The sequence below is a fragment of the Lissotriton helveticus genome, chromosome 4_1 (genome assembly GCF_964261635.1).
Source record: "Lissotriton helveticus chromosome 4_1, aLisHel1.1, whole genome shotgun sequence".
Taxonomy (NCBI): domain Eukaryota; kingdom Metazoa; phylum Chordata; class Amphibia; order Caudata; family Salamandridae; genus Lissotriton; species Lissotriton helveticus.
The window spans coordinates 1,941,233,558-1,941,247,386 of record NC_136063.1 but is presented as its reverse complement, the minus strand read 5'-3'; positions in this window follow the sequence as shown (position 1 = coordinate 1,941,247,386).

Below are 13,829 nucleotides of genomic sequence, written 5' to 3'. Positions count from 1 at the left end.
CATTTTGAAGCCAGGCAGTGTGCTCAGGCCTGCACCCAGTTTGCCTTGCTTTCAACCATTATGCCTAGGGGTACTCAGTGGTGCATGGACCAAGTCTTTCTGTGGGGTGTCTTGAATTTAAACATCGTTGAGGGCATGGATGGCATTGGATTGTGGTGATTTATATGTGTTTTTCGACTTTTTGGGGTGTTGTTGGGGCCTGGCCATGTGGGTGGGGGCCATTTTGAGCCCTGGTACAGGCAGGGCCTGGCCATGTGGTGGGGGTCAAGGGGGCATTTTGAAAGCAGGCAGTGTGCTCAGGCCTGCACCCAGTTTGCCTTGCTTTCATCCATTATGCCCAGGGGTACTCAGTGGTGCATGGACCAAGTCTTTCTGTGGGGTGTCTTGAATTTAAACATCATTGAGGGCATGGATGGCATGGGATTGTGGTGATTTTTGAGTGTTTTTCAACTTTTTGGGGTGTTAAACTGATGTTCCTCTGGCCTCCATTGCTTTTAGGTGCACAAGAGAACCACCAGTGCCAGAAAGAAGTCTTGCAGCGGTGTCGTGACGTCACGTGTGGCCACAGATAAGACAACTCTGCAACTCGTGCAACTGCGGCCTGCTGTTCTGATATCTCAAGAAGATGGCCCCAAAGAAAGTTGCCCGTAGCGCCTCAGCGAAAAAAGTTGCCAGAGCCACTGCCAGTAAGAAGGAGCAGAAGTAGCAAGTGGCACCACCTACCAAGGAGACTGGTGTGCCCACCGACACCTTTTTTTGGGAAAGAAAAAAACTACGCCTGCAGCAGCAGCGGTGTCCGCCGGGGACCAAGCTGGAAGCAGCACCTTCGCTTTATTGGGCTCAGTGCCACCACGCAAAGTTAGGTCCAAGACCATGAGTGCTGCTGCGGCAGCCACTTTGGTTGTTCAATCACCATCGACCAGTGATGTTGGCTCATCACAAGAAAGTACCATCCAATCAACGCCGGGTGTAACTCAGCTGACGAGTGTTTAACAACCACAGCCGCAACGACAACCACACATGCAACTAGTACAAGCGCAAGTACATGGGCAAGGAGAGCCGCAAGGAGAGGCGCAAGTAGAGCCACAAGGAGAGGCGCAAGTAGAGCCGCAAGGAGAGGTGAAAGTAGAGCCGCAAGGAGAGGCGCAAGTAGAGCCGCAAGGGGAGGCGCAAGTAGAGCCGCAAGGAGAGGCGCAAGTAGAGCCGCAAGGAGAGGCGGAAGTAGAGCAGCAAGGAGAGGCGCATGGACAGGTGCATGGAGAGGTGCAACTCGAGGTTCATGGAGTGGCACAACTGCCTACAACGCTTGTTCCTCCAGAAGTAGGGGCACATCTGGAAATTGATATTCAAGAGGAGGTATCATCCAAAGAAGCCACTCCTCCTGATGATGATCATCCATTGTCTTCCAGATCCCCAGCAAGAAAAAGGTCAAGGAGGGATACTACTACTACTACAAGTTCTTCTTCAAGCCTCCTTCATTCTGATAACCTAGATCGTGATTGGAACCCAGCCATGCAGTCTGAGAGTGAGTCACGCCATGAGCTGACAAAGGTAGCTAAGCCTAAAAGGAAGGCTCCCGCAAAGCTTCGACCTATGGGTGATGACGACGAACAAGAAGTGGTGTCTTCTGCTGCTGATGAACAGTCTCACGATGACCCAGTCATCACTGACGTCACTCCAGCCCTAGCGGGCATGCAGCAGACACACATTTTGACCCTATCCCGAATGGCTGCTGAGCGAGATATGGGTGGCGCGGCACTGGTACCAACACCCTTAACTACAACACCAACACGACCTACAGCTTCCATCTTTTTTAGTCAGAAGGGCCGGCATGGACCGCCATCCAGCTCGACCTCAAGTAGTGGTGCTGTAAGTGAACAACAGAAACAAATTCAGCCACGCCCATCCTCCACTTCATCTGGCATTGAAAGTCAAAGTAGCACCTCCACCTTCAGCAGACATCACCAGTCCCCAGTTTGGGACTTCTTTACTGTTAGCCAAAGGGCGGGAAACATGGTCGTTTGTTCGATTTGTAAAACATTAGTTAGTCGGGGTAAGCTTGGTACCAGCTATGGTACCGGAGGCCAGAGAGGTCATCTCAAGCAACACCACACTATCATTTGGGAAGCACACATGAGGAAGATCGAGTAAGGCAAAAGAAAAACAAATCCAAATGTATCCCTTGATATTGCATCTGATGATGACAAGAGGCTGATCGTGCAGGGGGGAAGTGAAGAAGCGACAGACATTTTTTCTGGTACACCCAGTTCTGCTGGCAGCAGCACTTCAGTGGTATCGCCCATACCCTTGTCCCCTGCAACATCTATGAGGCACACGAAGAGTGTGGGAGAGACAACTATGCGAATAACTACATCAATGGGCCTAACTGGTTTGAAGACGTCATCATCATCATCATCACGTAAAATGATCCAGCCCACCATTCGCAACATGTTGTGGTCGGAGGCGCCATTTGAACGCAACCACCCAACGGTACGTCTGTATAACGCAAAGCTGGCTAAAATGCTAGCGCTGGACCTTCTCCCTTTCTCTTTCGTGGAAGTGGTGGGGTTTCTAGAATTAGTGGCAACAGTCTGCCCTAAATGGAAGGTTCCTAGCCGGTCCTATTTTGCCAGAGTTGCGGTTCCAGCACTACATCAAGATGTGCTGGAGGTGATTGGGGCAGCTTTGCAGAAGAGTGCTGTTCACACTATCCACTTGACAACAGACATGTGGACCAGTTGCCGAGCCCTTGATTACATGTGCATCGCTGCACACTGGGTCTCCTTTGCAGGGTCTTTTGCAGGGGTTAGAGACAAGTCAAGTGCAGTTGTTGACCTGGACACAGTTTTTCAAGCAACTCGGAAACATGCAACATTAGCCATGTTTGCCATGGAGAAAACTCATACTGCAAAAAACATTTTGGAGGAGTTTAACAGTAAGGTCTCTGAATGGCTGCAACCAAGAAATCGCATAGTTGGTTATGATTCCATGGATAATGACAGTAATATAGTTAGGGCCATGCAGGAGGGTCAATATTTCAGAGTGCTGTGTTTGGCGCACTGTAGAAACCTGGTTGTGCAAGATTTCTTGAAAACTGAAAACACAGTCAAAAAGTTACTGACCACCTGCCGAAAAATCTGCACACATTTCAGCCATTCTTTTAAGGCCCAGAAGGAGCTGAGGAGCATTCAACATGAACGTAAAGTGCCAGTCAAAGGACTCATCCAGGAGGTGGCAACAAGTTGGAACTCAACCTTTTACATGCTTGAGCGTCTGTCTGAGCAGTGCATGGTAATCAATGACTATGTCTTTCAACTAGGTTCTGATCATAAAGACAAGAGGCTAGAGTTGGAGGAATGGAAGCTAGTTAAAAGCCTGACAGACATGCTTCGTCCTTTTGAGGTCTTCACGCATGAAGTCAGCAGGGAGGACTGTTCTTTGAGCAAAGCTATCCCATTTTTGGTCATGCTAGAGCACCAACTGAAGGCGGTGTCTTCAACGTTCAGAGATGATGTTGGAAAGCAAGATGCATATCGGTTGGTGGAGAACTTATTAAGCCGCCTAGTTGCCAATGAAAGGCTTCAAAACATACATACTACTATTCTGGATCCATGGTACAAAAAGGCAGTGGCCAGCAAAGCATTCATTCCTTTTGATGAAGCAGATGTTTCAAAGTACAAACATTGGCTAGCTGTGTCAGCCAGTCGGTTCAAAAAAGATCGGCAGAAAATTCAAGGAGCCGTCAGAAGTCCAACTGAATCAGCAGGCCATCCAACGTCAAGTTCCACTTCTAAATCTGTGGGCGAAGCGAGTCACTTTCCCTCACAGCCGTTAACGACACCAGCAGCAACCGTATCATCATCCTCACCTTCACCAGGCCCAACCATAATATTGTCGGAAGCGGATTGGCTAACTCATAAAGGGTTTGTTTGTTCCAGTGCTGAGAAGGCCACAGATGGTACGCAAAGTGGAGCAACCATGGAGAACCTTGAGTTGATGGTGCAGGCCTATCTGGATGAGCCAGCACAGGTTTTTGTTAATACAAACCCATTGCTGTATTGGTACAGGAAAATGGATCTATGGCCACTGATCACCAACCTGGCTATAAATTATTTGTCTTGCCCACTCGCAAGCGTGTTTTCTGAACGTGTTTTCAGTGCTGCTGGTGCCATTGTAACTTCAAAAAGGACCCGCTTCTCGGCCAAAAATGTGGAGAGGTTAATACTGATCAAGATGAATCAGCACTTGATACCACCAGATTACAAAGTACGTGAATGCACGCAGGAAGAAGAAAACACCGACTTAGGTGACGGAAGTTCTTCTCTGTTACCTGACCTACTCCCGTCTCAATTCATGGAGTTTGAGGACAAGCTCTACTTCCCTGACCCCGAGCCCTGAAAATTACTTCCTTTTTTTAGTCCTTATTCACTTTTATTCCTGTGTGTCTTTCTTTGTTTTGCAACTTTTACCACAACAAAACTCTAATCACCTAATCACAACAAGTCCATCAGCAGCACTGACTTCATCTTATATTCCTTATTGATTTAAAGGTGCCTCAGTCTGCATTCCTGAGGTTCACAAGTTCACAACTCAATCATGCTCCTTTATACTCCTCCTCCAGACTCCCCCTATCTATTTCCCTCAAGGCAGATGGATTGATTACGACGAGTCCCCTCAAGTGGGACTGAAATTACTGACTGACTATTCTGCTTGCTGATTGCTGACAGAGTTACTTCGGATATTGACAGGAGAGGCTGCCCTGTGGGCCCTCACTTTCCGAAGAAGATGCGGACAAAAAGTAGAACAGGTAATGAATAATTGAGAAGATGGCTTGCAGTGGATAGCAATGGCTGTCTGGCTCTGATGAAACCAATTGCTGTTTGTTTTTTGTGCATGAAATGATGATTCATATGTCTTGTCTTAGTTATTATTTAATCTTTCACACAGTAATTGTACCTCATGTCAACAACTCTGTTTTTTTTTACCTTGTTTGATTAAAATTGTACTTCAAATTCAGGGGCCACTATATTGCATTTCACAAAATATGCAAAATGTCCTTGGAGCGGACTCACTTGCCAATATACCATGATGATTGATTAAATAATATATCTTTTTTCTTTACAGTCACTCACTGGGATGTATGGATCATCAGCGTCAATTTACGGAAGAGCAATGGCCAATTCTTGAGTGGCAAACAGGTAAACCAGTCTACAGCAACTACTACATCAGGACTACATGTCTGTCTATTCGTGGTATGTATTGGTGGTCGAGGGTGAGGCAGTGTACTGTTGTTGTTATGCCAGGCAGAGTCCACTCCAGACAGCAGTTCATGTAAAATTGTGGCTATGTGGCTTGCTGCATACAATTAGATATGCTTTGTCTGTCTGACAAAGAGACTAGGTATGCTACATCAGGTTGCTCCACTCAGTGGTGTCTGCCGTGACCCTCTGCATGATACTACCTCAAGCTTGGGCCAAACATCCGTTATGTTTGCAAAATTTGCTGTTTTTTCAGTATTTCGCAATTCTCGCGAAAGTATCGAAAAATCGTAAATTCTTGAGCGGAACGGATTTTTAGGCCATGCTTGCGGTAGGGCCATGCAGACGGTCAAGGCAGGCACCACTGAGTGAAGCATCCTCCTGATGTAGCATACCTAGGCTCTTTGACACAGACGGACAAAGCATTTCTACGGTTTAGGGTTCAGTGCGATTTACTAGGGTTTTTAGGTTTAAGTTGGTATGGTTCACGCTGATTCTAGGGCTCGGGCCCGATGCAGGCTCGTTCATAATGATGCTGGAAATGTTGGTGTTCTTTGGTCCAGAATTGGCAGAATTTTGGCCTTTTTGGGTGTTTTGCGGACGCATGTGTTTGGGTGAAAACTAAGTGAAAACTAGTCGTAGACCTTCTTCTTCTTCTTCTTCAAAGAGTGCAGTGGTTCGATTTTGTTCTGCCTTGCTGAGATTCTTGTGAATCGCTGGAACAAGTGACTGTCCAGGTAAGTTTCAAGAGGATCGAAGTAGTGGAAGTGCTGAAAACAGCAATGTTTTGTGAACAGCGCAATTTGCCATGTTTTGAATATACCAGTATTGTATGTTTTTGGGGGGCTGTTTGGGGGGGCTTCTAGGTTTCTGTGGGTGGGTTTTGGGGAATGGGAGCACTGCCAGCACAGTCTAATGTTGATTGCATTTGTTTTTCAGGAAATCCATGGTTGAAAAGGGGAGTTAGGGCCTAGCTGCAGAGCGTATTTGGACTGAATTGAACGTAGGCCCATTTTTGCTTTTTGCCTGTTTGGGGGTGTTCTGCTTTTTGGCGGGTGGCTGCAGAGGTCTGGGGGCATAGCTCAGAAGGTCTAATATTGGATAAAAGTGTTTTGGATAAAATCCATGGTGAAAAAGTTTTTGCGTTTTTGCTCACTTGCCTGTCTTTGGGGTGCTTTTTGGGGGGCTTCTAGGTTTTTGTGTGTGGGTTTTGGGGTCTGGGAGAACTGCTGGCACAGTCTAATGTTGATTGCATTTGTTTTTCAGGAAATCCATGGTGGAAAAGGGGAGTTAGGGCCTAGCTGCACAGCGCATTTGGACTGAATTCCAGGTAGGCCCGAAATTTGCTAAGTCTCACTTTTAGTGGTTTTGCTTTTTGGCTGTTTGGGTGTGTTAAACTTGTTTCTGCCTGGGTTGACGTGGTCTGGGGGCTTTGCTGTGAATTTCTAATACCGGATAAAAGTGGTTTGGAGTAAATCGGAGGTGAAAAAGTTTTTCCATTTTCAGGCATTTCGCTCACTTTCGTGTTTTCGGGGGGCTGTTTGGGGGGTTCCTGGTGTTTGTGGGTGGGTTTTGGGGTCTTGGAGCAACGCTGGTATGGATACTTTTGATTGCAAGAAGTTTGAAGCAAATCCATGGTGGCAAAGGGGAGTTAGGGCCTAGCTGCAGAGCGCGCACGGAGTGATCTGGGAACTATGCAGAAATTTGTCAAAGTGCCCATTTTTCCATTTTTGCTTTTTGGCTGTTTGGGGGGGTTAAACTTGTTTTCACCTGGGTTGACGGGTCTGGGGGCATTGCTAGGAAGGTCTAATACCGGATAAAATTGTTTTGGATGAAATCCATGGTGAAAAAGTTTTTAACTTTTCAGAGTTTTCGCTCACTTTCGTGTTTTCGGGGGCCTGCTTGGGGGGGTTCCTGGTATTTGTGGGTGGGCTTTGGGGTCTTGGAGCAACGCTGGGTATGGATACTTTTGATTGAAAGAGGTTTGAAGCAAATCCATAGTGTCAAAGGGGAGTTAGGGCCTAGCTGCAGAGCGCGCACGGAGTGATCTGGGAAATATGCAGATATTTGTCAAAGTGCCCATTTTTCCATTTTTGCTTTTTGGCTGTTTGGGGGGGGGTTAAACTTGTTTCCGTCTGGGTTGACGGGTCTGGGGGCATTGCTGTGAAGGTCTAATACCGGATAAAAGTGGTTTGGAGAAAATCGGAGGTGACAAAGTTTTTCCATTTTCAGGAATTTCGCTCACTTCCGCGTTTTCGGGGGCCTGTTTGGGGGGGTTTGTGGGTGGGGTTCGGGGTCTTGGAGCAACGCTCTGTATGGATACTTTTGATTGCAAGAGGTTTGAAGAAAATCAATGGTGGCAAAGGGGAGTTAGGGCCTAGCTGCAGAGCGCACACGGAGTGATTTTGGAATGAGGCCAAAATATTTCTAAGTGCCCGTTTTTGTATTTTTGCTTTTTGCCTGTTTGGGGGTCTTCTACTTTTTTGCGGGTGGGTTGGCGGGTCTTGGGGCATTGCTGGGAAGGTCTAATATCGGAATCAAGTGGTTTGGACAAAATCCATGGTGAATTTTTTTTTCAGTTTCTGCTCACTTGCCTGTTTTTGGAGGGCTGTTTGGTGGGTTCATGGTGTTTGGGGGTGAGTTTTGGGGTCTGGAAGCACTGCTAGCACAGTCTAATTTTGATTGCATTTGTTTTTCAGGAAATCCATGGTGGAAAAGGGGAGTTATGACCTTGCTGCACAGCGCGTTTGGACAGAATTGAAAGAAGGCCGAAAATATTCTAAGTATGAGATTTTCCATTTTTGCTTTTTGCCTGTTTGGGGGTATTCTGCTTTTTTACGGGTGGGTCGGCGGGTCTTGGGGCATTGCTGGGAAGGTCTAATACCGGATAAAATTGGTTTGGAGAAAATCCATGGTGAAAAGCGTTTTGGCACTTTTTTTAACTTAGGGCTCGTTAGGGTTAGCAGCAGTATTACATGTGTTTGGGGGTGTTCTAGATTTTTGCAACTGGGTTCTGGGGTCTTAGAGCACTCGCTGGAATGTGTAATTTTGGTTGCAAGTGGTTTGCAGAAAATCCATGGTGGGAAAGGGGGGATTTGGCCTAGTTAAAGAAAGCGTTTGGCACTATTCTTAACTTAGGTCACGTTAGGGTTAGCAGTAATGTATTGCATGTGTTTGAGGGTGTTCTAGATTTTTACGACTGGGTGGGGTCTTGGAACTCTTGTTGGAATGTCTAATTTTGATTGCAAGTGGTATGAAGAAAATCCATGGTGGGAAAGGGGGGTTTTGGGCATACTTTCTGAGTGCGTTTTGGCACGATTTGAAATTAGGCCTCTGCGAGGTAGCAGCAGTATTCTGCACGTTTTTGGGAGGGTAATGTGGGGTGTTCTAGATTTTGGGAATTGTCATCTCTGAAAGTGTAAGTGTAAGTTTTGCACTACACAGCGTGCGTTATATATTTTTTTCTCCGAGGTGTATTTATCACTTACTGTTGTGTTTTTCCATCATCAATTACAGGCAGGCTTTTACCCTGTGCCATCGATGTACTACTCAGGCTTACAATTAGCGATCCGCAAATCCGCATCAGGCAGGCAGTGGACAGTGTGTCTGGTCACCAAGATTGATCGACTGAGCATCCGATGGAATGAAGGAGTACCGCGAATAAGAGGAATGGCTGGATGCATCAATTTCACAAATTCAACGGGACAACTACAAAAAACAGTAACAGTATCCAAAATTCTCCTTATCTTTTAAATGATATTATTGTGAACTTGAACTTACTTCTACGAGTGTGACTCTGTGCGTTTGTTTGATCTCTGTTTCAAATTCATCCCTCCAGCTATTTGATATATCATTGCTATGTTTAACACTAATGTAATGTTCTAAGTGTTTATTCTCTCTGAGGGCAGAGAGGCAAGTGAAATTGCGTAATGACTGCAGCCCTGTACTGTCAACTTGTTTCTTCGTAGTTACTAGTAAGTTGCAGTAAGTAGTAGTACTACTTTTCAGTAACCTAACCATCCATTTAGTAAACAACTTCTGGCATGCAGTAGTGCACTTCCTTTATGTCCCTTTAAAGATTTATCAATATCTTCAAATCCAAAGATTTGTTTCTCTTCATTTGTTGTTTGACTGTCCATGCTGTGTTTTTTTCCTCTCTACCAAACTTTCCCAAAAAACCCCATTCCCATCTAATTTTCAAACCCTAACTCTCTTCCCCCGGGCTGTGTGGTATTTCATTGAGGTGTGACTGACAACAAAAATAAATTCCACACACTTGCTGGGGTGGATAAGGTCAAATAAACCAGAAGTTTGTGTGCGCCATCGTGGATTGATAAGAACATCCTCCTCCTACACGACGTAAACAATCAAATGCTTAATGCTTACCTTACATTGCCACTGCTTAGGCTACAATTTAGGGCACTGTTCTATACCGTACTATCTATTGTACTGTTTCTAATGCTACGCTCAGGCCACTCAATGTTTAATTTCCTCTTTTTTTCATATGGTGATACTGCCAGTGTGTACCACTACTGCTACCAGCACAACAATGATATTGCATCCGTCAAGGATTCAAGTCAACAACCAACCTTAATCACCATTTACAATGCAGCCAGCCCTGGGGCTACCCCGATTCTCAAACACAAATCACAGGTAAGATAAGCATATTGGAGAGGTAGTAGAATAATGGGCTAGGAGGACTAAGTTGGGAGGAGAGCAGAGCCTGACAGTACTACTAGTAAAATACAGTAGTAGGGCTACTAAATTTACTAACTCGGTTACTTGCATTTTGGCACATTTCAGGACTAGATGTTTCATTCATGCTGGTAAGATTGAAGAAAACAAACGTCCAGTAACCACCGCCAACCCCCACACAAAATAATATATGAACGCGTATACTGTGTTTTTGTAAGAAAAATAATAATTAAGAAATATATATTTGTGTTGTTTTCAGCACAACAATAAAATAAATTAGCCGAACTCACCCCCCTCCATAACCCAACCAATGTCAAAAAGTCCAAAAGTCCCCTTTCCCAAACATCCAATTCCCACCCCCCAACAGTCTTTAAAAAAGGGGCAAGGGACAGTCACTTCCTCCGGCTGCGTAGTTTGGCAAGCTGCTGCTGCACGTCCCGCAGCTCTTTGCGGAGGTCCATTAGCTGGCGCAGATGTTTTTCGCAAAAATTGGTGGGGTGTTACTTTGACCCCACCGCAGTGGCGACAGCCTCATTTTTAGAAATGCCAATGCTTCCATTTTTTTCTGTTAATCCTTTTTCTCATTTCATACTTAATTCCTTTTATTATACGCAGTGCGATCGTTTTACTTTTAGTCATCTTATTTAAACTCCTCATCATACAAGGTTACTGCCAATTTCCCAAGTTTTCTCATGTAATGGCGGGCCATCCGAACCTCTCAACCAAAAACACGTAATGATGCGTGGTTCCATTCAAGTAGTTAGTTTATTTATCCAATGCATTTCGGACCCTTTCTGGGTCCTTCGTCAGGGAACATACTGTAAATAACAATAAAGCATTTATTAGCAACCCACACTTTAAACCATGAACTCTAATATTTTTGAAAAAAACAACATTCTCATTGTCTACCACGTGTTTAGCCATAAGTATTATTTAAAAGCGTTCTGCATATTGTACTTTCTCAATTGCCCTGTTTCTGTTCAATCCGTCTCCTTAACATCACTCCCTTTAGTTATTTACAAAACGGAAAAACGGGCTTCTTCACTCTCACTGCGGGTCTTACAATATCCTCTCTTCTTTTATTCCGTACTACTTCTCCATACCCCCTTCCACCCTCAGGCTTCCTATCATCTATCAACAACACCTTCCATTTCCCCACCATCTACCATTTATTCAGGTTCACTCCCGCTCTTCAACCACCCTCGTCCCGATCTCTTCAATCCGCACATTAACCATACCTGCTTGACTGCCAACATCCTCCCGTCCTCGGTAGAAAACGGAAGCTCTCCCCACCCGGTTGCACTCCATCATTATAAGTTCCAAACTCCCGCCTTCGTGGCTAAGACCCGCCCCTTCGCTACACCCACAATACACACCTGAGTGAACTGACACTCTTATAGCGACTACCTTTCCCATAATCCCTCTGGTGACATGATCTGACATCGATGTAATGAATCACAGTCCTCAGACATAACCGCGCCTCTGTAGCTAAAAATTGTCTTCTATAGACTATGAACAATTAAATGAAAAATAAATAAAATGTCCACAGTAGAAGGGGCGAAGGGGCGGGTCTTAGCCACGAAGGCGGGTGGCTGTCTTGAGGGAGTCCATGTTGTCTGAAGTTGGTTCTTTTCTCCAATTCTTCTCCAGGGTGCGGCATGTCTTCTTGGATTTTTTAAGGTCATCATTGAACCAGGGAGCTTTTTTGCTGGATGATTTCGACAGGTTTTTTTTCAGGGGTGCTAGTTCGTCCGCACTGTGGGTAATCCATTGCCTGAGGTTGGTGGCCGCTAGGTCTGGGTCCGTTGCCAGGGTGGGAATGTTTTGGCTGAGTGATGTGAGGAGTTGTTCGGTGGAGATTTTGTTCCATTTTCTTCGGGGAATGGGTTGTAGACGGTTGTGGGTCAGGGTTGTTTTGTAGCTGAAGTAATAGTAAATATAAAAAATAGTAAATAGAAATAGTAAAGATAGATAATAGGCAAAAAAAAGCAAAAACAAATTCAGAAAAACATAGGATTACAAAGATGTAAGATGGATAGAAAGGTAGCATAGCCAAAACCATAGCAATGAATGAAAAACAAGATGGCCGCGCCCATAGAGGACCGCGTGGGTAAGTTCGCGCGATATTCCCCCCGCGAGCACGCAAAAACGTCCGCGAACCTGTAAACCCACCACGCGCACAACGCGAGCACGCAGCTAGCACCCGGAACCAGAAATACGCAACGCGCACAGGATGGACGCGCCCATGTACGACCGCATGGGTAACTTCGCGCTCGTTGCGCTGCAAGCGGCCCGAGAAGACTCAAAAAAAACCACAAACATGCAAAAAATAGATATGGTCTGGGCGACAGATAGAATTTTGGATAGATGCATCATAGAACTATGTCCAAGAGTTACATCGGATCATAATCCCATTCTGTTAGAATTTAACATTTTTACTAGGAAACAAGGGGTCAAGCAATTTACGTTTCCCAGATATCTTTTTTCGAATGCAGTTTTTATTTCTCAACTTAAGGGGCACCTTACTGAATTTATTGAGATTAATTTGAACTCCGCTGCAGTAATATCTGTCTGGGATGCCTGTAAAGCCAGTATAAGGGGTTTCGCCCAGCAATATGTTTTTAGAAAGAACTCAGAACGCCTGAAAGAGATTAAATCTATGACTTACAATATCTTGTCTCTGGAAACTCAGTTGGCAGAGGCCCTTCTGCAAGGATACCCTAATGCTGGTGAGTTAAGAATCAAACTAGTGAGTCTTCAGTCAGCTACTAAAAAGACGTTGAGGGAGAAGTATAGTGTGAAACTCCATAAGTACCATCTATCACAGTATGAAAGCGGTGATAGAATTCGGAAAGTACTAGCTTACAAAGTAGTGGACATTAATCAAGGTTATTAAAGATATTAACACCATAACTTATAATCAACCAGAACAGATACTTGATCAATTTGTTAAATACTACAGTAGGTTGTACACTCCAGAAAATTCTCCCACTAAGGATCATATACTATCATATCTTAATACCTACCTGACGGACCTATGAGATAGAGAAGGAGTCAGCCAACTTGAGGCAAATATTACTGCTACAGCGATAAGGTCAGCAATTGCTTCTCTCCCCTCTGGTAAGGCAGCTGGGGAAGATTTGCTCCCCATTGAACTTTAGAAAATATGTATCCAGGAATTACTCCCTCTTTTTAGTTCAGTCATAGACTCAATTGTGGAAACAGGGAAGGCTCCTGCCTCGTGGAACACAGCCAAAATAGTATTTTTTCTTAAGAAACAAGCCCGCAGATGAATGTGGGTCATACAGACCTATTTCATTAATAAATGCGGACGCTAAGGCATTTGCAAAAATTCTGGCTGCTCGATTAGCTCCCCTTATGCCGGAGCTGGTTAACATACAACAGCATGGATTTGTCATGGGGAGAGATACCACCGCCCATGTCAACATGGCTATTACTGCCTTTGACGTCGCATTAAGTGAGTCCACCCCACTGGTGGGAATATTTATGGGCAGTACTTAAGGCTTTTGGATCCCAGGGGCAATACCTTGGTTGGATTCGGTCTTTGTATGATCAACCTACTGCTAAAATAAGCTATGCAGGCATGAGTTCATCTAAATTCCCAATAGCGAGGGGCACTCGGCAAGGGTGCCCTCTGCCACCCTTGCTGTTTGCTCTTTCTATGGAACCATTTTTAAATGCGCTTCGGTCTCAAGCTGATATCATCCCCTTCCAACAAGGTAGGAACATTTTAAAAATAACTGCATAGGCGGATGATATTGCGATCTTTACTACTGATGTAGGTAAAGCTATTCCGGGGATAACCAAGGAAGCAAAAAGGTTTGGGAATATCTCTGGTTACAAATTAATCTTAAA